This window comes from Coregonus clupeaformis, chromosome 1 (assembly GCF_020615455.1).
Source record: "Coregonus clupeaformis isolate EN_2021a chromosome 1, ASM2061545v1, whole genome shotgun sequence".
In the NCBI taxonomy this organism is placed as follows: Eukaryota; Metazoa; Chordata; class Actinopteri; order Salmoniformes; family Salmonidae; genus Coregonus; species Coregonus clupeaformis.
In genome coordinates, this window is record NC_059192.1 from 50,970,209 (window position 1) to 50,994,171 (window position 23,963).

Here is a 23,963-nt window from a genome sequence, read left to right on the forward strand (position 1 = left end):
CCCCCCTCATCTTCTCTGCAGTAATGAAGTGTGAGCCTCTGTTCTCTGATGGAACCCTCCGGAACCTGTCCATCCAGTTCCACCTTGAATGTGGCTACACCTCTCTGACCTACTATGAGTACAACCCAGCCAAGGAGCACTTCCAACGGGCCAAGGAACTCTCTGGCCTAGAGATGAACATGATAGGTAAGTAACAGTCTCAACATACAGTAACAGCCTGGTCTTTAGAAGGCTTACAGTTTTGGTCATAGAAGTGTAAGTATAACATGGTAATTGGATGAGGTCTTTGCTCCACGCAGGTGCTCTGGGCAAATGGACTCGCTTCCAGCAGAACTTCCTTGCCCAGCTGATCCTGGATGTCAAGCATAAGGAGGATACCCAAGCCCCTGAACTAGACGTTGAGCTGACCCTCTCCCCCACCCCACTGGCCAGCCTGCCCAAGGTAAGCATTCTCTACCCCTTTCACCTTCACCCTCACTCAAATCCAGTGTGATACTAAGTGTCACCAGCAGAGGGGGATCTCTACCCCTCCGCCGTAGATTATATCATGTTGTGGCGCTGAAAGGGCCTTGGAAGATCAGGACGAAAAGTGACTCCAGGGAGACGTTCCACTCTCTCGCTAGCTCGCTGCTTCATTACAGGAGTTGTATGTTCTGTTAAGATGAATTACCATGATCTAAATGTGATTTCTGTCATTCAGAGCACTGTCGGTGGACGCCCTAATGCATATGTGTCCGGTAAATTTCTCAAATGGCCGGTAAATTAAAATCTTCCCGGTCACAGTGTCTGACGCCACATTTTCCTAACGGAAACCCTGACACCACACACACACGCACAACTTACCCCTACCTGCTCCTCCATATCCACTCTGCTCGCCACTGCAAGGCATCCTCAATCCTGGGCTGCATGATCTGCGGAGACTCCTCTCGCCACAGATTTCCTTGCAAGTTCTCGGTTCTAAATTAGATGTAATGTGTAGCTACATAGTTTAGTTACACATATGTGATCCGGGTAGGCATTTCTATTGCTATACTGCCTAGGCTTCATCCTTGGATCCACCCTCGTTTTGAATATTGAACTGAAGATTAGAGAAAGCAGGTAGCTCTATCATGGACATGTTGGTTTTGTGATCCAGCAGCATTGCGCGATGATCTGACACTCCGGTCAAGGGACCTTCTCCCAGCCAAGCATGTGGGCCAGTCACCTGCTGATACTTCAGCGGCTTAGCTCTCTCCAGCTATCTGTCTCTGTCTATCTAATCCATCTGACTGACCGTCGTCATCTCGGCCCAGTCTCTCCCTGCTAGAACAATCAAAGCTCCAGTCAGTAGAGCCACACAGCAGTGGAGAGCACCCTGGGCCCAAACCGTGTCACTACCCTCATGATGAAGTGCCTGTTAGAGGCCCATGGTACAGTGGGTTCACGCACTCACACCCATTCCAAAGCACGGCCAGTGGAAAGGGCCTCCAGCAGCGCCAAGGGTCCCAGGGTGGGTGTTTGGGCTGAACTCTACCCAACAATGTAAAAGGGCAAAGGTGTTTGCTGAGTCTCGGGCAGAGTAGCGTGTTATGGGATGGGGGAGAGAGCGGAGGGGGCTTCAGCAGTGCAGGTTCTTGTTATTTTATTTTGTTTAGCCCCCCCTTCCCCTCTGACCTGTCTGTCTCCACCCTGAGATCCATCTAGTTTTCCATCCAATGTATTTCATCCCATCTGCATTTCTCTATCCTGCTGGGGTTCTGCTTGGACCTTTGATTTAGTATGTAGACTCTACTGGCACCTCTGGTCCTGTTGCCAGTGATGTATGTGTGTGTGTGTGTGTGTGAAGTGTGTATGTCAAGAAGGCTGACCTCAACTCCCAAGGGAGGCTTCACTCATTGTCCCCCTGCACATCTACTTTGGCCCTAAGCCATGCTTGTCAGAAAGGCCAAATTAATTCATATGGGGCATGATTCAAGTTTAACAGTGAAAGACTAATCATAAATAATGTAGGCAACTGGTTCAAAGCAAATAAAGCTCTTACAAAATATACAACCTTCCATGAAGAAATCAGTATATCCAATAATTTACTATCCCGCGTTCAATCTGCCAAATTCTGTGGAATCCTCATTGGCAATAAGAAACTGGAAAGATCTCATTTCATTTGTCTCCAATAAAATTGCAAAAGGTATTGTTGTCATCAGCATTCGGAAAGTATTCAGATCCCTTGACTTATTTCACATTTTGTTACATTACAGCCTTATTCTAAAATGTATAAATCAATCCACACACAATAACCCATAATGACAAAGCAAAAACAGGTTTTTAGAATTTAAAAAAAAAACCAGGAAATATGACATTTACATAAGTATTCGGACCCTTTAATCAGTACTTTGTTGAAGCACCTTTGGCAGCGATTACAGCCTCGAGTCTTCTTGGGTATGACGCTACAAGCTTGGCACACCTGTATTTGGGGAGTTACTATTATTATTCTCTGCAGATCCTCTCAAGCTCTGTCAGGTTGGATTGGGAGCGTCACTGCACAGTTATTTTCAAGTCTCCTGAGATGTTTGATCGGGTTCAAGTTCGGGCTCTGACTGGGCCACTCAAGGACATTCAGAGACTTGTCCCGAAGCCACTCCTGTGTTGTCTTGGCTGTGTGCTTAAGGTCGGTGTCCTGTTGGAAGGTGAACCTTCACCCCAGTTTGAGGTCCTGAGCGCTCTGGAGCAGGTTTTCATCAAGGATCTCTCTGTACTCTGCTCCGTTCATCTTTCCCTCGATCCTGACTAGTCTCCCAGTCCATGCCGCTGAAAAACATCCCCACAGCATGATGCTGCCACCACCATGGTTCACCGTAGGGATGGTGCCAGGTTTCCTCCAGACATGACGCTTGGCATTCAGGCCAAAGAGTTCAATCTTGCTTTCATCAGACCAGAGAATCTTGTTTCTCATGGTTTGAGAGTCCTTTAGGTGCCTTTTGGCAAACTCCAAGTGGGCTTTCATGTGCCTTTTACTGAGGATGGGCTTCCGTCTGACCACTACCATAAAGGCCTGATTTGGTGGTGCTGCGGAGATGGTTGTCCTTCTGGAAGGTTCTCCCATCTACGCAGAGGAACGTTGAAGCTCTGTCAGAGTGACCATCGGGTTCTTGGCCATCTTCCTGACCAAGGCCCTTCTCCCCCGATTTGCTCAGTTTGGCCAGGCGGCCAGCTCTAAGAAGAGTTGGTGGTTCCAAATGTCTTGCATTTAAGAATGATGGAGGCCACTGTGTTCTTGGACCTTCAATGCGGCAGAATTTTTTTGGTACCCTTCCCCAGATCTGTGCCTCGACACAATCCTGTCTCGAAGCTCTACGGACAATTCCTTCGACCTCATGCCTTGGTTTTTGCTCTGACATGCGCTGTCAATTGTGGGACCTTATATAGACAGGCATGTGTGCCTTTCCAAATCATGTCCAATCAATTGAATTTACCACAGGTGGACTCCAATCAAGTTGTAGAAACATCTCAAGGATGATAAATGGAAACAGGATGCACCTGAGCTCAATTTCGAAGTCTCATAAGAAAGGGTTTGAATACTTATGTAAATAAGGTATTTCCGTTTAATTTTTAATACATTTGGAAACAAACCTGTTTTTGCTTTGTCATTATGGGGTGTTCTGTGTAGATTAATAAATTTTAGGCTGTAATGTAACAATGTGGAAAAAGTCAAGGGGTCTGAATACTTTCTGAAAGAACTGTAAATTAGGCTATCATCGAGTATGGCTAAGCTATTCTTCGTACTGCCAGTGAATTGAAGTTGAACATCGCCAAATGCATCAGTGTAAGTAGGCCTAAAATGTGCAACAAAAAAAGCATTGCCTATAGCTTATTTAATGAAACCCTGGCTGGCTGTTATCCTAGGCAGGGCTCTCCACCCCTGTTCCTGGAGAGCTACCTTCCTGTAAGTTTTCGCTCCATCCGCAGTTGTAACTAACCTGACTCCGCTTATCAACCAGCTAATTATTTAATCTGTCCAAGGCAATAGATCGCAAAGCAGTATCCCCGCCAAACTTTTTGGAAATGGCAAGTTCACTTTCTCAACCATAAATAGTAAAGTGCAAATGCAGTTCAGCAGCTCAAATCAGCAGGATGTGGGGCATTGTTATTAATGGATGGATCGCTAGAATAATGATTATGATCACACTTCATCAATGTAAATATTACGGGGAGACCTATACATTTGGCAGCCAAGCACGAGTTATCAGTGTAGCCTATTATCGTCTAGACAATGGTCAGACCACTTTCCGAATGCATTGTACTTTAAAATGACTAAAATGAAATCGAAACTGTGTAGAAATTATAATGGACCTACATTCATGCAGTTTCTTGACTGTGTCCAGCTCTCTAATAAACACTGAAGTGAAAGCTAGACAGAGCATGGAAAATTGAAAAAACGATGAATGGAGGACTTTTTATTTTATTTTAGCGGCAAGGAAATATAACCAATTTTCAGTGCGGCCCTCCGGACCTTGTTGAAGACCGAATGCTGCCCCTGGGCCAACATTTGTTTGACACCCCTGGTCTACAGAGACTGTTTGAGGATGGCAACTCATTCCGACAGTCGTGCTAGTTCCTCTCCACTCTTTTATCTTCAAATTCTCAACATTTAAGAAATCAATCGACTTCAACTAATATATTTTTGTATTTCCATTCAAAATGAACCTTCTCCCTGTTTCTTTTCAATATCTTTTCAAATTCAATACTCAGTTATTTTGGGGAACAGTTTCCCGGAACACCTCAAGAACTGCACTCCTTCAAATACAAAATGAAAAAAGATCTCCTGGACATTCCATACAATGACTCATCCCAATAATCTTCTGCCACTATTGATTAACCACTGATTGGGCTCCCGAGTGGCGCAGTGGTCTAAGGCACTGCATCTCAGTGCTTGAGGCGACCCCCTGGTTCGATTCCAGCCTGTATCACAACCGGCCGTGATTGGGAGTCCCATAGGGCGGCGCACAATTGGCCCAGCGTCGTCCGGGTTTGGTCGGTGTAGGCCGTCATTGTAAATAAGAATTTGTTCTGAACTGACATGCCTAGTTAAATAAAGGTTTAATTATTATTATTATTTTTTTTAATACATTGTTTTTCATTTTCTTTAAATCCTCAACTATTTAATTATGTTTTATTAAATCAGGAGACAATGTATTTATTTTGTTGTATAAATATTTGAAAGGGGAGGTGCCTTACAAGCCCCTCAGTTTTTTTTTCTTCCTCTCCTGCACATGCACTTTTCACTTGCCTTTTTTAACTCCATTTTATGGTTTTGTATTTTTCTTGTGTGCAAATATTTTTTCTGACTGAAGTGAAAAATCTCAAATTTCATTTTTGGTTCTGTGCAGTTGTAAATCAAACATGCACAATGTTTTTTCAATTTATTTTAGAAGAGTGAATCGTGCATGGGTGCCAATATGCTTGACCGTATCTGTACCAGTAATTCACTTCTCGCTGTTGGTTGATATGTAGACTTCACAGTGTTAGCCCCCTGGTCTGCCCATCTATTAACCTCCGCTCAGACTGACAATATGTAAGCCCCTGATTTAAGACATCATCACACAAAGCTCAAACTACGGGGAGTGATGCTGTTACCGCTCTGTTTGGTTATTACAGCGAGAATAATCTGCTGGGTTTTTGCTTAATCATGCTGAGTAGCTTAGAACCTCTTCACACTTGCTACACTTTTCGTAAAAATACAGTCGGCTACACATTACTCAAATGTAAACTTGCGTAATTGCTACATCTCGACCGCTACCTATGGAGGTAGCGCACGGCACTCGCCTGACAGTTGCCCCACTAGAAGGAGGGCAGTGTAAACAGAATTGTCTCATTGAGTTTACACTCCTGCAGTATAAATGGTAATAGCAGAACCATATTTTTGAAGCGGCTGAAATGTATAGACATTTTCCTAATATTTGAGACATTTCGTTTTTTTGTTGTTGAGACAATTCTGAAATTGTCGCAGTAGCTACCTGCTGCAGTGAGCCATGTAAAATATGGAAGCCCATCCCCACCACCAAAACCATGTAAAATGTAGCTTAAAAAATAAATAAAAAATAATTTAAAACATTGTGTGGTGATTTCAGATGTGGCACCACAGGTCCCAGGGTGGTGGCATGGGGGCAATGGTTTTCCTGGGGCCCATAGTTTTTTCTGATCTGGTAGTAGGCTAACCTAACCAACTCTGGACCCTAGTCGTAGCGTTTGACATAGTAATAAATCAGCTGTAAAAAAATATATAAAAAAATAAAACACATTAACAAAATAAACTGTTTTGTATGGGCTTTGATTTCTGATCAGGTCATATGTTGTTGTTTTTTTATCCTGGAAAAACTACTGTCCTTAGGGAGGATGAAAACAAACCTTTTACACAGACAGAGACACCTGCGATTGGACAAAACTAACAAAAAGACTAACAGGGTAATCATACAGTATATCAAGTCAAATTTTATTTTACTGCACATTTCAGACATGGAATGCAACACAATGTGCTTCACAGGAGAAAAAACTAATAAAAACAATGAAAATAAAAACAAATATTTACTACACAACTAACATAAGAGGATAAACAAAAGAATAGCAATAAAAACTGAACGACTAAAAAGAACCCTAAGGAAAAGCAAAGCTGTTTTTAAGATCAATTTTAATTATGTCCACAGTTGCGGATCCCCTCAGGTTCTCTGGCAGGCTATTTCAGAGGCTGGGGGCATAGTAACTAAAAGCTGCCTCCATGCCTCTTGGTCCTAGGCTTTGGGATAGTTATAAGGCCAGTGCCAGAGGACCTGAGGGACCTACTGGGTACATAACTTAGAAGCATGTCTGACATGTATTGGGTGCACAATCGTGGATTGATTTAAAAACCAATAGAATAATATTTAAAGTAATTCTAAAACTCACAGGCAGCCAGTGCAGAGACCTTAAAACTAGTGGTGCACGACTCAAGGATTTTTGGAGCTGACTCCGACTCCTGTGATTGGAGTCGACTTTTGCTTGACTCCCTAAACATGCTGGAACGGATGTGCGCACACATACAGACAACCTCATTATTGCAGAGTCCTACTAGGAAGACTACATTTGCGTTCTAGAGGACTCACTTGAGCATGATGCTGCCAATTTGCCTATAAAAGGCCTATTTTGTTTGAATATAGAAGGTGAGGTGTAGGAACTAGAATATATTAGTGATTTTTCTGCTGTGTGCAGCCTTGACGGATCCCGTGGGATGATGCGGCGCACTTGACACTGATAAGCCTATTCTTTGCTATGTTATAGCCCTATTCGGACAGGTATTACTAGAGACGTTGGTTTTGTAATTATTATTCAAGCATGTGCGCTATTCCAGAGGACGATTCACACAGGATTAATTTTTCCAAACTGCCCCCTGTATTCTTAATTTTTTCAAATTGAATTGACTCTTATGATGGAAGCCTGGAGGTTGTTATTGTAGGCGTGAAGATATTTCAACGTCATGTCTAGACGATAATAGGCTACACTGATAACTCGTGCTTGGCTGCCAAATGTATAGGTCTCCCCATAATATTTACATTGATGAAGTGTGATCATAATCATTATTCTAGCGATCCATCCATGGTAGATGTCCTTCCTAATAACAATGCCCCACATCCTGCTGATTTTGAGCTGCTGAACTGCATTTGCACTTGACTATTTATGGATGAGAAAGTGAACTTGCCATTTCCAAAAAGTTTAGCGGGGATGTTGCTTTGCGATCTATTGCCTTGGACAGGGCTCTCCAACCCTGTTTGTGGAGAGCTGCCATTCTGTAGGTTTTCACTCCAACCCTAATCTTAACGCATCTGATTAAATAATTAGCTGGTTGATAAGCGGAGTCAGGTTAGTTACAACTGCTGTTGGAGCGAAAACTTAAAGTATTCAGACCCCTGGACTTTTTCCACAAGTTACAGCCTTATTCTTTAATATATTAAATACAATGTTTTCCTCCTCAATATACACACAATACCACATAACGTATTAAAAATGAGTATTCAGACCCTTTGCTATGAGACTCGAAATTGAGCTCCGTTGCATCCTGTTTCCATTGATCATCCTTGATGTTTCTACAACTTGATTGGTGTCCACCTGTGGTAAATTCAATTGATTGGACATGATTTGTTAAGGCGCACACCTGTTTTATATAAGGTCCCACAGTTGACAGTGCATGTCAGAGCTAAAACCATGCCATGAGGTCGAAGGAATTGTCTGTAGAGCTTCGAGACAGGATTGTGTCGAGGTACAGATCTGGGGAAGGGTACCAAAACATTTCTGCAGCATTGAAGGTCCCCAAGAGCACAGTGGCCTCCATCATTCTTAAATGGAAGAAGTCTGGAACTATCAAGACTCTTCCTAGAGCTGGCCGCCCGGCCAAACTGAGCAATTGGGGGAGAAGGGCCTTGGTCAGGGAGGTGACCAAGAACCCGATAGTCACTCTGGCAGAGCTCCAGAGTTCCTCTGTGGAGATGGGAGAACCTTCCAGAAGGACAACCATCTCTGCAGCACTCCACCAATCAAGCCTTTATGGTAAAGTGGCCAGACGGAAGCCACTCCTCAGTAAAAGGCACATGACAGCCCGCTTTGGAGTTTTCCAAAAGGCACCAAAAGGACTCTCAGACCATGAGAAACAAGATTCTGTGGTCTGATGAAACCAAGATTAAACTATTTGGCCTGAATACCAAGCATCACGTATGGAGGAAACCTGGCACCATCCCTACAGTGAAGCATGGTGGTGGCAGCATCATGCTGTGGGGATGTTTTTCAGCTGCAGGGACTGGGAGACTAGTCAGGATCGAGGGAAAGATGAACGGAGCAAAGTACAGAGAGAGCCTTGATGATAACCTACTCCCAAGTGCTCAGGACCTCAGACTGGGGTGAAGGTTCACCTTCCAACAGGACAACAACCCTAAGCACACAGCCAAGACAACACAGGAGTGGCTTCGGGACAAGTCTCTGAATGTCCTTGAGTGGCCGAGCCAGAGCTCGGACTTGAACCCGATCGAACAACTCTTGAGAGACCTGAAAATAGCTGTGCAGCGACGCTCCCCATCCAACCTGACAGAGCTTGAGAGGATCTGCAGAGAAGAATGGGGGAAACTCCTCAAGTACAAGTGTGACAAGCTTGTAGCGTCATACCCAAGAAGACTCGAGGCTGTAATCACTGCGAAAGGTGCTTCAACAAAGTACTGAGTAAAGGGTTTGAATACCTACAGTTGAAGTCGGAAGTTTACATACAGTTAGGTTGGAGTCATTAAAACTAGTTTTTCAACCACTCCACAAATGTCTTGTTAACAAACTATGGTTTTGGCAAGTCGGTTAGGACATCTACTTTGTGCATGACACAAGTAATTTTTCCAACAATTGTTTACAGACAGATTATTTCACTTATAATTCACTGTATCACAATTCCAGTGGGTCAGAAGTTTACATACACTAAGTTGACTGTGCCTTTAAACAGCTTGGAAAAATTCCAGAAAATGATGTCATGGCTTTAGAAGCTTCTGATAGACTAATTTACATCATTTGAGTCAATTGGAGGTGTACCTTTGGATGTATTTCAAGGCCTATCTTCAAACTCAGTGCCTCTTTGCTTGACATCATGGGAAAATCAAAAGAAATCAGCCAAGACCTCAGGAAAAAAATGTGTAGACCTCCACAAGTCTGGTTCATCCTTGGGAGCAATTTCCAAATGCCTGAAGGTACCACGTTCATCTGAACAAACAATAGTACGCAAGTATAAACACCATGGGACCACGCAGCCGTCATACCGCTCAGGAAGGAGACGCGTTCTGTCTCCTAGAGATGAACGTACTTTGGTGCGAAAAGTGCAAATCAATCCCAGAACAACAGCAAAGGACCTTGTGACGATGCTGGAGGAAAAAAGCCAGACCATGGTTTGCAACTGCACATGGGGACAAAGATCGTACTTTTTCGAGAAAAGTCCTCTGGTCTGATGAAACAAAAATAGAACTGTTTGGCCATAATGACCATCGTTATGTTTGGAGGAAAAAGGCGGTAGCCTGCAAGCCGAAGAACACCATCCCAACCGTGAAGCACGGGGGTGGCAGCATCATGCTTTGGGGGTGCTTTGCTGCAGGAGGGACTGGTGCACTAAACAAAATAGATGGCATCATGAGGAAGGGAAATTATGTGGATATATTGAAGCAACATCCCAAAACATCAGTCAGCAAGCATACTTCCAAAGTTGTGGCAAAATGGCTTAAGGACAACAAAGTTAAGGTATTGGAGTGGCCATCACAAAGCCCTGACCTCAATCCTATAGAGCATTTGTGGGCAGAACTGAAAAAGTGTGTGCGAGCAAGGAGGCCTACAAACCTGACTCAGTTAAACCAGCTCTGTCAGGAGGAATGGGCCAAAATTCACCCAACTTATTGTGGGTAGCTTGTGGAAGGCTACCCGAAACATTTGACCCAAGTTAAACAATTTAAAGGCAATGCTACCAAATACTAATTGAGTGTATGTAAACATCTGACCCACTGGGAATGTGATGAAAGAAATAAAAGCTGAAATAAATCATTCTCTCAACTATTATTCTGACATTTCACATTTTTAAAATAAAGTGGTGGTCCTAACTGACCTAAGACAGGGAATATTTACTGGGATTAAATATCAGGAATTGTGAAAAACAGAGTTTAAATGTATTTGGCTAAGGTGTATGTAAACTTCCGACTTCAACTGTATGTAAATGTGATATTTCCGTTTTGTATTTGTAATACATCTACAAAAATGTCTAAACCTGTTTTTGCTTTGTCATTATGGGGTATTGTGTGTAGATTGATGAGGGGGAAAAAACAATTTAATCCATTTTAGAATAAGGCTGTAATGTAACTGTGGAAAAAGTCAAGGGATCTGAATACTTTCCGAATGTACTGTGTGTATATATAAACAAACTGAACAGTACCGAACCCAAAATCGAACCTTATGGAACGCTACATGATATGTATTCTCTGAGTTATGTTCACCAAGGGTGACAAACTCTCGACCGGTTAAATAATTTATGTCCTAAACCAATTTAGAAATGGACCAGAGAGGCCAACTCACCTCTCCTGTCTGTCCAGAGGGACATCATGGTCAACAGTGTTGAATGCAGCACTTAAATCCAAGAGTACAAGGACAGAGAGCTGTTTGGCATCTGTGTTGGCTCTAAGATCATTTAGCATTTTAACTAAGGCTGTCTCTGTGCTGGGCCAGATTGGAGTTTTTCAAAAAAAATAGCTGTTTGAAAACCAATTTCTTCAGAATTGTTCTTAAGAGTGGAAGGTTGGAGTGATTAACAATTAAAAACAGTTTTGAAGAAGGTGGTTGGGATAGGATCGAGAAGGCAGGTAGAAAACTTAAGTTGTGTTATCACTTGAGCATATCTGTGTCAACCAGGGAAAATAAATCCATAGTGCCTTTGCGTGGTAGGCTAGGACACATTCATCAAACATCTAATCAGGTCTTGCTTGACTGATACCCAGCCTAATTGTTTTAATCTTATCTCTGAAATATGCCGCAAACTCATCATATTTAGATGTGGAGGAACGTTCACATAGGTTTGCGGGGGATAGGATTTATCAGGCCATCAATGGTCGGGAAGAGCACTCTCAAATTATTTTGATTTAGTGATCAAGTTAGAAAAATTAGCCCGTCTGGCATTTCTAATTGCCTTGTTATATATGCCAAATTGCTCTCTCAGAATATCATAATGGACCTGCAACTTTGACTTTCTCTGCAATTTCTCTTTAATTTAGTCGTTTTCTCACTCATCCACGGGGCTCTCCGTTTGGATGTGGCCTTTTTCAACTTTACTGGCGCTATGGCATCAATGGTTGCCCTTAATTTGATATTAAAGTTAGCAATTAAATCATCAGAAGAGGAAGGCCAAATAGGTGATGGGGTATTGTTCATACACTCAATAAAATCTGTAACAACTTCAGAGGTACAATGGCATTTCTTAGTAATGCGTTCAGTATTACCCTGTGCTATGGGCATCAAGGTAGTAACAAATACACTGTGATCAGATAAAGCAACATCAAGAATAGAGGATATGTCAATAGAAAGCCCATTGGTAATAACCAGGTCCAGTGTATGGCCGCGGTTACGGTTGGGCCCAGTAACATGTTGGATTGTCCATAGAGCTCAAAAGATTAATAATTTCAATGGCCTTGGAGTCAGTCTCTTTGTCAACATGAATATTAAAATCGCCCAAAACAGTGATTTTTTTTATAGTGCTCAAGGACAATAGTTCAGAGAAATCATTTAAAGAAAGTGGGGCAGTGCTTTGGTGGCCTATATAGGGTTATGGCCAGCACTGGTGGTTGACAGTTAAATAGTAGATCATGATGCTCAAAAGACCCAAAGTCGCCAAATGAAATGTCCTTACAGCTTAGAGCATTAGTAAAAATAGAGGCTGTCCCCCCACCCTTTTTCCCTTTTCTGATAGAGTATGAAAATATGTAGTCTGGGGGGGGAGGCTTCAATAAGAGCTGCACTACAGTCTGAAGACAGCCATGTTTCAGTGAGAAACATGCAATCAACTTTGCACTCAATAATGAGGTCATTCATGAGAAAGGTTTTACTAGGGATTGCTCTAACATTTAAAAGTGCCATATTCAATGAGTGTGGGCCACTTTGCCCCTGGGGCATCTGCCTAAAGGTAACCAATTGAATAACAACCAAATTATTAACGTTACGTTTTCTGACAGTCTCCAATCTATCATAATGGTAAGAGATGACAGTTTGTATAAACTCACTAGAAGGCAGAGTTAAAGGAACATAAATTGGGTTACTCACAATAACTATAGTGCCATTTCTATAGGAGTTGAAATGGTTTCCAAGTCCTCTGTTGCTTATTCTGACAAGGAGAACTGGAGCACTATCAGACCCTGTCTGTCAGTCTCTAAAACAGTTTTGTGATGTTGCTGAAAATAATCCTGGAACCCCTGCGGTTAGGGTGAATCCGGTCTCTTTTAAAAAAGTGCTGGTTGCTCACACAGCAAATCAAAGTTGTCACAAAAAGAGACATCCTTGTCGTTGAAAAGTTTCTTCAGGTACTCGTTTAGGGCAAAGAGTCAGCTGAAAAGTTCAGAACCCCTTCGGTATCACAGGAGGGGGCCAGAGATGATAATTATCTTCCCAGTGCTAGTGAGGGTCTTTAAAACATTTTTTGCAGTCCTCCCTAAAACGAAGGTCGTTAGAACCTACGTGAGTGACGATGGTGTCAATATTGGAGAAGTTGGTCAGAACCGTGGGCAGGAGAGAGTTGATGTCATGGACATGGGCTCCTGGGTGACAGTGGACCCTGGTCGGTCCACAGACCGTGGGCAGGCCAAAATCTCTCACCATTGAGCTGCCCATAATGATGGTGGTCATGATGGAATCTGATGGGGAAATGACCTGCTGAACTGTGGTGGCCGTGGGGAGGGTGCCACTGGGCTGTTGATATACACCCAGGATCTGTGCTGACTCCCGGGGCTGGTAGGTCCGTCTCAAGTGGGGCAAAGCTGTTTGATAGCTGGATCTGATCTTCTCGGATAGATGGGTGGCCAGACTACCTTCCCAATCTCCTACGCCTTGCGAGTGTCTGGTCTCCCATGGGCCGTGAAGTTGAGCTTAACATGTCTGTTGGATTGGGACAGTTTAATGCCGCCCGACTCATCGGACGCTTTGCTATAGGAGGCATTTAAAACAGATTTGGTTTGACTGGTTTACAGCAAGGTCGGTGTACTTCAAAAGCAGGTTTTCCTTTTCTCGCAGCCGAGCTAACAGCCGGACGATCTCTTCCCTAAGATGCTTGATGGTAGTGCATTTAGGGCAGACAAATCCCTGTCCATTTTCCAGTTCTACCTTATCTTTATCTTGTGATTGTGTGGAAATCATCTCACACCTGAAGCATTTGTGCCTAGCCGTGGATAAAAACACCAGTGGGCTAGCACTGCTAGCATTAGCTGTTCGCCATAATGAAAATAGAGTAGGCTAACTGCTACTTAACAGGAATCCGGGACATTAACTTGCGGTCCCAGCCGTAAAGGCTGACCGGTTTGCGGAACCAGTAGCAATATAAACTTCAGCTATGATTTTAAAAACAATTTAATGAAAGCTATTAAATAAAAACAACAAACCGAGTGTAGACAGTACACTGTTCTGTTGCGCGCTCTGATGACGTCTGTTGCGTGATGACGTGAATCCAGTAGGGTGACATGATGTAAAAGATGCGCCGGCTAAACATCACTATTGTGTTTATTGATTAATTCCAGTCAATTTTTTTATTAAAAAGACCTAGGTAGCTTAGCCACCGGAAGTGTGAATATAAACCAAATTTTATCAAATTCAAATTTTCTCTGAACAAAAATAAATGGGCCTATTTTAGGCTATAAATACATAGCTTAGGCTATAAAAACATGACGTTACATTTCCCCTGGCCAGGCCCAGATGGAATCAGAGCACATAGGCTTGTCTAGGCTACTTGCAGCTGTGGTTGTTATCATTGACAAATCACTAAAAAAATTGGTGGCTGGTATGGGCTTCCATATAAAACAGCTCGTTGTGATGAATTCACATACCCACGTTTTCAGTCGCAATTTGCTTTTACCGCATGTAATGATTTGCATGATATTGATAAAAATGAAGCCTGGTTTGTTGTAAGGTGGGCCTACTGTACTTTTATATTTGTCTGAGAGGGTTAATTGTCATTTTTGATAGGCTAACGTTACTTGAAGACATGCTGTTATAGCAACTCTTGAAGCTAAAATGTAATGACTGTAACCTTCAGACGAGAAAATAAACCCTTTAATTGTCTGTATGTACATGCTTGTGAATTGTTGCATTATTCAAGAGTGTAATGTGGTTTGGTTGAATTATTCAATCGGGTAATATGTTTTAGAAAATGTAATGAGTGTAGCCTACAGCTGATCAGCCTACAGCTGATCGTGGACTACAGGAAACGGAGGGTCGGGCATGCCCCTATTAACATCGACAGGGCTGTAGTAGAGCGGGTCGAGAGCTTAAAGTTCCTCGGTGTCCACATCACTAAGGATCTATCATGGTCCACACACCAACACCGTCATGAAGAGTGCACAACAATGCCTCTTCCCCTTCAGGAGGCTGAAAAGGTTTGTCATGGGCCCTCAGATCCTCAAACTTCTACAGCTGCACCATTGAGAGCATCTTGACTGGCTGCATCACCACTTGGTATGGCAACTGCTTGGCATCCGACCGCAATGCGCTACAGAGGGTAGTGCATACAGTGGGGGAAAAAAAGTATTTAGTCAGCCACCAATTGTGCAAGTTCTCCCACTTAAAAAGATGAGAGAGGCCTGTAATTTTCATCATAGGTACACGTCAACTATGACAGACAAAATGAGAATTTTATTTTCCAGAAAATCACATTGTAGGATTTTTAATGAATTTATTTGCAAATTATGGTGGAAAATAAGTATTTGGTCAATAACAAAAGTTTCTCAATACTTTGTTATATACCCTTTGTTGGCAATGACACAGGTCAAACATTTTCTGTAAGTCTTCACAAGGTTTTCACACACTGTTGCTGGTATTTTGGCCCATTCCTCCATGCAGATCTCCTCTAGAGCAGTGATGTTTTGGGGCTGTCGCTGGGCAACACAGACTTTCAACTCCCTCCAAAGATTTTCTATGGGGTTGAGATCTGGAGACTGGCTAGGCCACTCCAGGACCTTGAAATGCTTCTTATGAAGCCACTCCTTCGTTGCCCGGGCGGTGTGTTTGGGATCATTGTCATGCTGAAAGACCCAGCCACGTTTCATCTTAAATGCCCTTGCTGATGGAAGGAGGTTTTCACTCAATATCACGATACATGGCCCCATTCATTCTTTCCTTTACACAGATCAGTCGTCCTGGTCCCTTTGCAGAAAAACAGCCCCAAAGCATGATGTTTCCACCCCCATGCTTGACAGTAGGTATGGTGTTCTTTGGATGCAACTCAGCATTCTTTGTCCTCCAAACATGACGAGTTGAGTTTTTACCAAAAAGTTATATTTTGGTTTCATCTGACCATATGACATTCTCCCAATCCTCTTCTGGATCATCCAAATGCACTCTAGCAAACTTCAGACGGGCCTGGACATGTACTGGCTTAAGCAGGGGACACGTCTGGCACTGCAGGATTTGAGTCCCTGGCGGCGTAGTGTGTTACTGATGGTAGGCTTTGTTACTTTGGTCCCAGCTCTCTGCAGGTCATTCACTAGGTCCCCCCGTGTGGTTCTGGGATTTTTGCTCACCGTTCTTGTGATCATTTTGACCCCACGGGGTGAGATCTTGCGTGGAGCCCCAGATCGAGGGAGATTATCAGTGGTCTTGTATGTCTTCCATTTCCTAATAATTGCTCCCACAGTTGATTTCTTCAAACCAAGCTGCTTACCTATTGCAGATTCAGTCTTCCCAGCCTGGTGCAGGTCAACAATTTTTGTTTCTGGTGTCCTTTGACAGCTCTTTGGTCTTGGCCATAGTGGAGTTTGGAGTGTGACTGTTTGAGGTTGTGGACAGGTGTCTTTTATACTGATAATAAGTTCAAACAGGTGCCATTAATACAGGTAACGAGTGGAGGACAGAGGAGCCTCTTAAAGAAGAAGTTACAGGTCTGTGAGAGCCAGAAATCTTGCTTGTTTGTAGGTGACCAAATACTTATTTTCCACCATAATTTGCAAATAAATTCATAAAAAAATAAAGTGATTTTGAAAAATAAATTTGTCTGTCATAGTTGACGTGTACCTATTATGAAAATTACAGGCCTCTCATCTTTTTAAGTGGGAGAACTTGCACAATTGGTGGCTGACTAAATACTTTTTTCCCCACTGTACGTCCCAATACATCACTGGGGCCGAGTTCCCTGCCATCCAGGACCTCTATACCAGGTACTAAAAATTGTCATAGACTCCAGCCACCCAAGTTATAGACTGTTCTCTCTGCTACCGCACGGAAAGCGGAACCAACAGGACCCTGAACAGCTTCTTCCCCCAAGCCATAAGACTGCTAAACAGTTAGTCCGGGTAGCTACTTGGTTAACTATTTAACTATCTGCATTGACCCTCATTATATACGCTGCTCCTACTGTTTTATCTATCCTGTTGCCTAGTCACTTTTATTCGTAATTATATGCACATATCTACCTCAATTACCTCATACCCCTGCACATCGACTCGGTACTGGTACCTCGTGTATATAGTTATATAAGTTATCGTTACTTATTATTGTTCCCCACGTTTGTTTGTACGTTAGTCACACTATTTATTTCAGACAGCACTGGCCCGATTTTGACAACTTGGTTGAATGATGAGTCTTGCCATAGAGATCAGGCATTTACAAAATAATTTGCAAAAGTCTGAGGAGGGGGTATTTCCCTTTTGTGGGGAAAAAACTAATTCTGGTTGGCTGGGCCTGGCTCCCCTGGCTTCTGATTGGCTGGGCCGCCCACCCATGGCTGCATCCCTGCCCAGATGTGAAATCCATAGATTAGAGCCTAATACATTTATTTCAATTTACTGATTTCCTTATGAACTGTAACTCAGTAAAATCTTTGAAATTATTGCATGTTGCTTTATTTTATATGGTAGGGGTGCATCATTCGTGGGGGACTACATGTTTACTATTGCCTTTTTTGATAATGGTTAGTTATACACCCAGCAGTCATACGAGACAGAACTTACTTACCAAGCTCTCTCTCTCTCTCGCAAGACTGAGAGGTTGTGTGGAGGGCTCTGTCCTTTTTTTTCTGTAGCTTATTTGTTATTCCTATTTTCAAGGAGGGCTAAAACATATTTATTGTGCCCCACGATGAAATCGTAGGGTGGACATGAACCTCTCGCTGTCCGATCGTACGTTAGTCACACGCAATATCTCAGACACCACTGGCCTGATATTTACGAAACTTGGGTGAATGATGAGATAGAGATCTGGCAATTACAAAATTACACTGATTGGTCCAAGGGGGCGCTATAGTAATCAACTGAAATTCCAGACTTTGAACAAGCATATCTCTTCTCCCGTTTGAGCTTGATTTGTTGTCACTAATTGGCCCAAGGGGGTGTCCCTGCATCATTCGTGGGGGACATGTTTACTATTGCCTAGTTACTTTTATTATTACGTGTTATTACTTTTCTATTATTTCTCTTTTCTTTCTCTGTCCGTTGTTGGGAAGGGCACGTACAGTTGAAGTCGGAGGTTTACATACACCTTAGCCAAATACATTTAAACTCAGTTTTTCACAATTCCTGACATTTAATCCTAGTAAAAATTCCCTGTCTTAGGTCAGTTAGGATCACCACTTTATTTTAAGAATGTGAAATGTCAGGATAATAGTAGAGTGATTTTATTTCAGCTTTTATTTCTTTCATCACATTCCCAGTGGGTCAGAAATGTACATACACTCAATTCGTATTTGGTAGCATTGCCTTTAAATTGTTTAACTTGGGTCAAATGTTTCGGGTAGCCTTCCACAAGATTCCCACAATAAGTTGGGTGAATTTTGGCCCATTCCTCCTGACAGAGCTGGTGTAACTGAGTCAGGTTTGTAGGCCTTCTACCCACACATTTTCTATAGGATTGAGGTCAGTGCTTTGTGAAGGCCACTCCAATACCTTGACTTTGTTGTCCTTAAGCCATTTTGCCACAACTTTGGAAGTATGCTTGGGGTCATTGTCCATTTGGAAGACCCATTTGCGACCAAGCTTTAACTTCCTGACTGATGTCTTGAGATGTTGCTTCAATATATCCACATAATTTTCCTTCCTCATGCCATCCATTTTGTGAAGTGCACCAGTCCCTCCTGCAGCAAAGCACCCCCACAGCATGATGCTGCCACCCCCGTGCTTCACGGTTGGGATGGTGTTCTTCGGCTTGCAAGCTACCCCCTTTTTTTTCCAAACATATTGATGGTCATTATGGCCAAACAGTTCTATTTTTGTTTTATCAGACGAGGACATTTCTCCAAAAAGTAAGATCTTTGCACCCATGTGCAGTTGCAAACCGTAGTCTGGCTTTTTTATGGCGGTTTTGGAGCAGTGGCTTCTTCCTTGCTGAGTGGCCTTTCAGGTTATGTCGATATAGGACTCGTTTTACTGTGGATATAGATACTTTTGTACCTGTTTCCTCCAGCATCTTCACAAGGTCCTTTGCTGTTATTCTGGGATTGATTTGCACTTTTCGCAACAAAGTGCGTTCATCTCTAGGAGACAGAACGCGTCTCCTTCCTGAGCGGTATGACGGCTGCGTGGTCCCATGGTGTTTATACTTGCGTACTATTGTTTGTACAGATTAACGTGGTACCTTCAGGCGTTTGGAAATTGCTCCCAAGGATGATCCAGACTTGTGGAGGTATACAATTTTTTTCTGAGGTCTTGGCTGATTTATTTTCATTTTCCCATGATGTCAGGCAAAGAGGCACTGAGTTTGAAGGTAGGCCTTGAAATACATCCACAAGTACACCTCCAATTGACTCAAATGATGTCAATTAGCCTATCAGAAGCTTCTAAAGCCATGACATCATTTTCTGGAATTTTCCAAGCTGTTTAAAGGCACAGTCAACTTAGTGTATGTAAACTTCTGACCCACTGGAATTGTGATACATTGAATTATAAGGGAAATAATCTGTCTGTAAACAATTGTTGGAAAAATTACTTGTCATGCACAAAGTAGATGTCCTAACTGACTTGCCAAATCTATAGTTTGTTAACAAGAAATTTGTGGAGTGGTTGAAAAACGAGTTTTAATGACTCCAACCTAAGTGTATGTAAACTTCCGACTTCAACTGTAAGTAAGCATTTCACTTAGTCTACACCTGTTGTTTACGATTACAATTTGATTTGATTTAGAAGAAAAATTTGTCATTGTTGAATAGTTTGGGCTTAGTAGCTACTGTAATATGTACTGTCAATTTGAGCTGCAGACCAAGAATGTCAGCTTACCAGCCACAACGAAAGGTAAGGCAAGGATGTAATGTGAATTGAAAAGTAGAATTCTCTTTCACCACCCTGCTCCTCAGACTCCTTCATATCTCGTAGTGGTAATAAGGCCTTGGCTCCGGTTATTTCAGGGATGCCTCGAAGAGGCACAACTCTGGAGAAAGGAGTGAAGATTATACTGGGCCCATAGATACATCAGGGCTATTCACATTGATTGGAAAATCCATCTGTCCTGTCTAACAGTGACAGGATTGCAATCAAATCAGAAGTGTTGCTGACCTTGAGGCCCAGATTGGAATACCCCTACCATATACTGTACATCTCCTGTATGCAAGTCTTCTTATGTGTCCTGTATTTCTTCAGTCATCTCCAAGAACAGAGCTGGCCTCCGTCGTCCTCCTGGCTGTGGCGGGGATCCAGCTAGCTCCCAGGCTCTGCTACTCAGGGTAATGCTGTCATTACTGGCTGAGGGGAAGTAAATGGGCTCAATCAAGCCCATCATTAGCCAGAGCTCACTGGCTGGCTGGAATGGAGAGAAGGAGAGAACTGGTAGACGCTACAGACTCCACTCCACAGCACCACACAACACCGGCAGCAAGGGGAGACCCCAGTGCCAAAGGGCCCTGTCTGTCTTTGTCTTCCTCTGAAATAAGACCTCCTCAATGGCAGAAAATGGTGGCATGCACATCCAATACCCTTATGTCATGAAAAACGTCATTTGGAATCTGAGCTGAGGAATGCTAACCCTGTGGAGATACAGTACATGACCCAAATTAGTTGGACACCTGCTCGTCGAACATCTCATTCCAAAGTCATAGGCATTAATATGGAGTTGGTCCCCCCTTTGCTGCTATAACAGCCTCCACTCTTCTGGCAATGCTTTCCACTAGATTGGAACGTTGCTGCAGGGACTTGCTTCCATTCCGCCACGAGCATTAGTGAGGTCGGGCACTGACGTTGGGCAATTAGGCCTGGCTCGCAGTCGTCGTTCCAATTAATCCCAAAGGTGTTTCGATGGGGTTGAGGTCAGGGCTCTGTGCAGGCCAGTCAAGTTCTTCCACACCGATCTCGTCAAACCATTTCTGTATGGACCTCGCTTTGTGCACGGGCGGATTGTCATTGTGAAACAGGAGAGGCCTTCCCCAAACTGTTGCAAAAAAATTGGAAGCGCAGAATGGTCTTCAATGTTATTGTATGCAGTAACGTTAAGATTTCCCTTCACTGGAGCTAAGGGGCCTAGCCCGAACCATGAAGAACAGCCCCAGACCATTATTCCTCCTCCACCAACCTTTACAGTTGGCACTATGCATTTGGGCAGGTAGAGTTCTCCTGACATCCGCCAAACTCAGATTAGTCCGTTGGACTGCCAGATGGTGAAGCGTGATTCATCACTCCAGAGAATGCGTTTCCACTGCTCTAGAGTCCAGTGGCGGCGAGCTTTACACCACTCCAGCCGACGCTTGGCATTGCGCATGGTGATCTTAGGCTTGTGTGCGGCTGCTCTGCCATGGAAAACCATTTAATGAAGCTCCCGGCGAACAGTTATTGTGCAGACGTTGCTTCCAGAGGCAGTTTGGAACTCGGTAGTGAATGTTGCAACTGAGGACAGACGACTTTTCTGCGCTTCAGCACTCGGCGGTCCTGTTCTCTGAGCTTGTGTGGCCTACCACTTCACAGCTGACCGTTGTTGCTCCTATGACCGTTGTTGCTCCTAGACGTTTCCACTTCACAATAACAGCACTTCCAGTTGACGGGCAGCTCTAGCAGGGCAGAAATTTGACGAACTGACTTGTTGGAAAGGTGGCATCCTATGACGGTGCCACGTTGAAAGTCACTGAGTTCTTCAGTAAGGCCATTCTACTGCCAATGTTTGTCTATGGAGATTGCATGGCTGTGTGCTCGATTTTAGCTCTACGGACAATTCTTTCGACCTCATGGCTTGGTTTCTGCTCTGACATGCACTGTCAACTGTGGGACCTTGTATAGACCGGTGTTCCAAATCATGTCCAATCAATTGAATTTACCACAGTTTGACTCCAATCAAGTTGTAGCAACATCTCAAGGATGAGCAATGGAAACAGGATGCATGTGAGCTCAATTTCGAGTCTCATAGCAAAGGGTCTGAATACTTATGTAGATAAGGTGTTTCTGTTTTTAATTTTTTATACTTTTGCAAACATTCTAAAAACCTTTTTTCGCTTTGTCATTGTGGGGTATTATGTATAGATTGACATTTTTGTGTGATTAAAAAAACAGAAACATTTTAGAATAAGGCTGTAACATATCAAAATGTGGAAAAAGTTAAGGGGTCTGAATACTTTCAGAATGCGCTCTATAGTGTATGTGAAATGTAAGAACCAATGACTGTGGGAGAGGGATTTGCATGGTACAAATACTCTGGGGACTGTATTTAAGAAATACAATTTCTGTACCCACCCAATATTACTGCAATAGCTTGCGCTAAGCGTGGACACAACCTTCTCTGATCAATTGCCAAGTCTACGTTGGAATATGCAGACAAAGCACTGTGTCAGAGGGAACTAAGATAAATTCTTCAATAAAAGGAGGTTCCTGAATTGGTCCATACATTTTCTTATTGTCCTATAGAACACGGGTTCCCAAACTTTTTCAGTCAGGACTCCCTTCCAGCATTGGGGGAACATCCTGCGCGCACCATGTCTATTTCTATGGGTACAAGCACTGTTCATGACACAAACTGTTCAAACCCCTCTTGTTGGCGGAGAGAAAATGTTGCAGGTTCTATAGCTCATTTCCTGCAATTCTACACATTTTGTCTGCAGTTTTAAAGCTAATTTCCTTGCAATGTTATACATTTTTCCACGTCTAATGTGTATTTATGTGCCCCCCCCACACACACACAGTTTGGGAACCACTGCTATAGAACATTGTGTGTCATGCACCATTGAGGAGGGTTTCTGTCAGAGCAATGCACTTGATGTGAAAATACAATATGAGATTAAACTCCAGATTTGCGGTTCTTTTATCAGCTGGTGAGGGAAAGTAGACGGACGTAACGCGATTAGGAGAACATCACAGAGAACGAGGGAATGGTAGAATTACAATAGGGAAAGCAAATAGAACAACACTTCGGCTTTTATCATTAAAGTGTCTAACTGACACCTGGGGTGGGCGCAGGTGAATGCACAACAAAACCACCACTGAGCCAGGCAGCCATTCTGTAGAAGGCTCTCCTTGGTGGTGGGTGGGTTAACCTTTGCTCTCCTAAGTATGTGTCTGTGTGTGTAACCATGCATATGTCTTCTGACCCGGCCACCTGACGCGCATGTGCAGCTTGTGACACAGGTCAGGACATCTGGCACCTTGTGTGTTTTAGCCGTTAGCTACCACCTTTAGAGGGCCACAGAAAATAGACCATCAGTTACTTTGGACTTCCAAACCCTTCAAGATGGTGGCATTTCTGCTGGGTGTTCCTGGCAGTCAAATGCTGGGTTTATACTGGCCAAGGAATTTGGGTGGAAAGCAGCGTTTTGGCCATTTTCAGTAATATTTTGTGTGTGTGTGCACTAGACTTGTTTACAAGTCAGAAAATTGGCCAAAACACAGATCCCCTTTGTTTACTGTGATGTCAGTTCACAGTAATCATGAGCTATGAAAAAAATGTATAGGGTTGGGTGGGTGTATGTGTACAAATGTTATGCATGGCAGCAGACTCTTGAAGCAAGAATATTATTTTCACCTAAAACATTTATCCTGGAACCAAATCTAAATGGGCCAGCCACATTCCAAGTGCATCAGAGGGAAAAATAAGAGGAAAGTAGACGAGATGCAGAAAGAAGAATGGATAAAGAGGGAGTCAGAGAAGGGAAGTGTAAGAGGAGTGGTTTTTGACTGGATGAAGCAAGCATCCCTCCCCTTTGTCCTAGAATATTCATTGCAAAAAAACGTTGACTACCATCAGTTTTAGTCACTGAAGGTGGTGAACCACTTAAAATAACTTCCTGACATTTCTAGGGTTGCCTTCCT

At 43.1% G+C, this 23,963-nt stretch overlaps 1 pseudogene; it reads left to right on the forward strand.

The window, feature by feature from the left end:
- Nucleotides 1-23,963, forward strand: part of LOC121570206 — a 167,232-nt pseudogene that overhangs the window by 27,761 nt on the left and 115,508 nt on the right.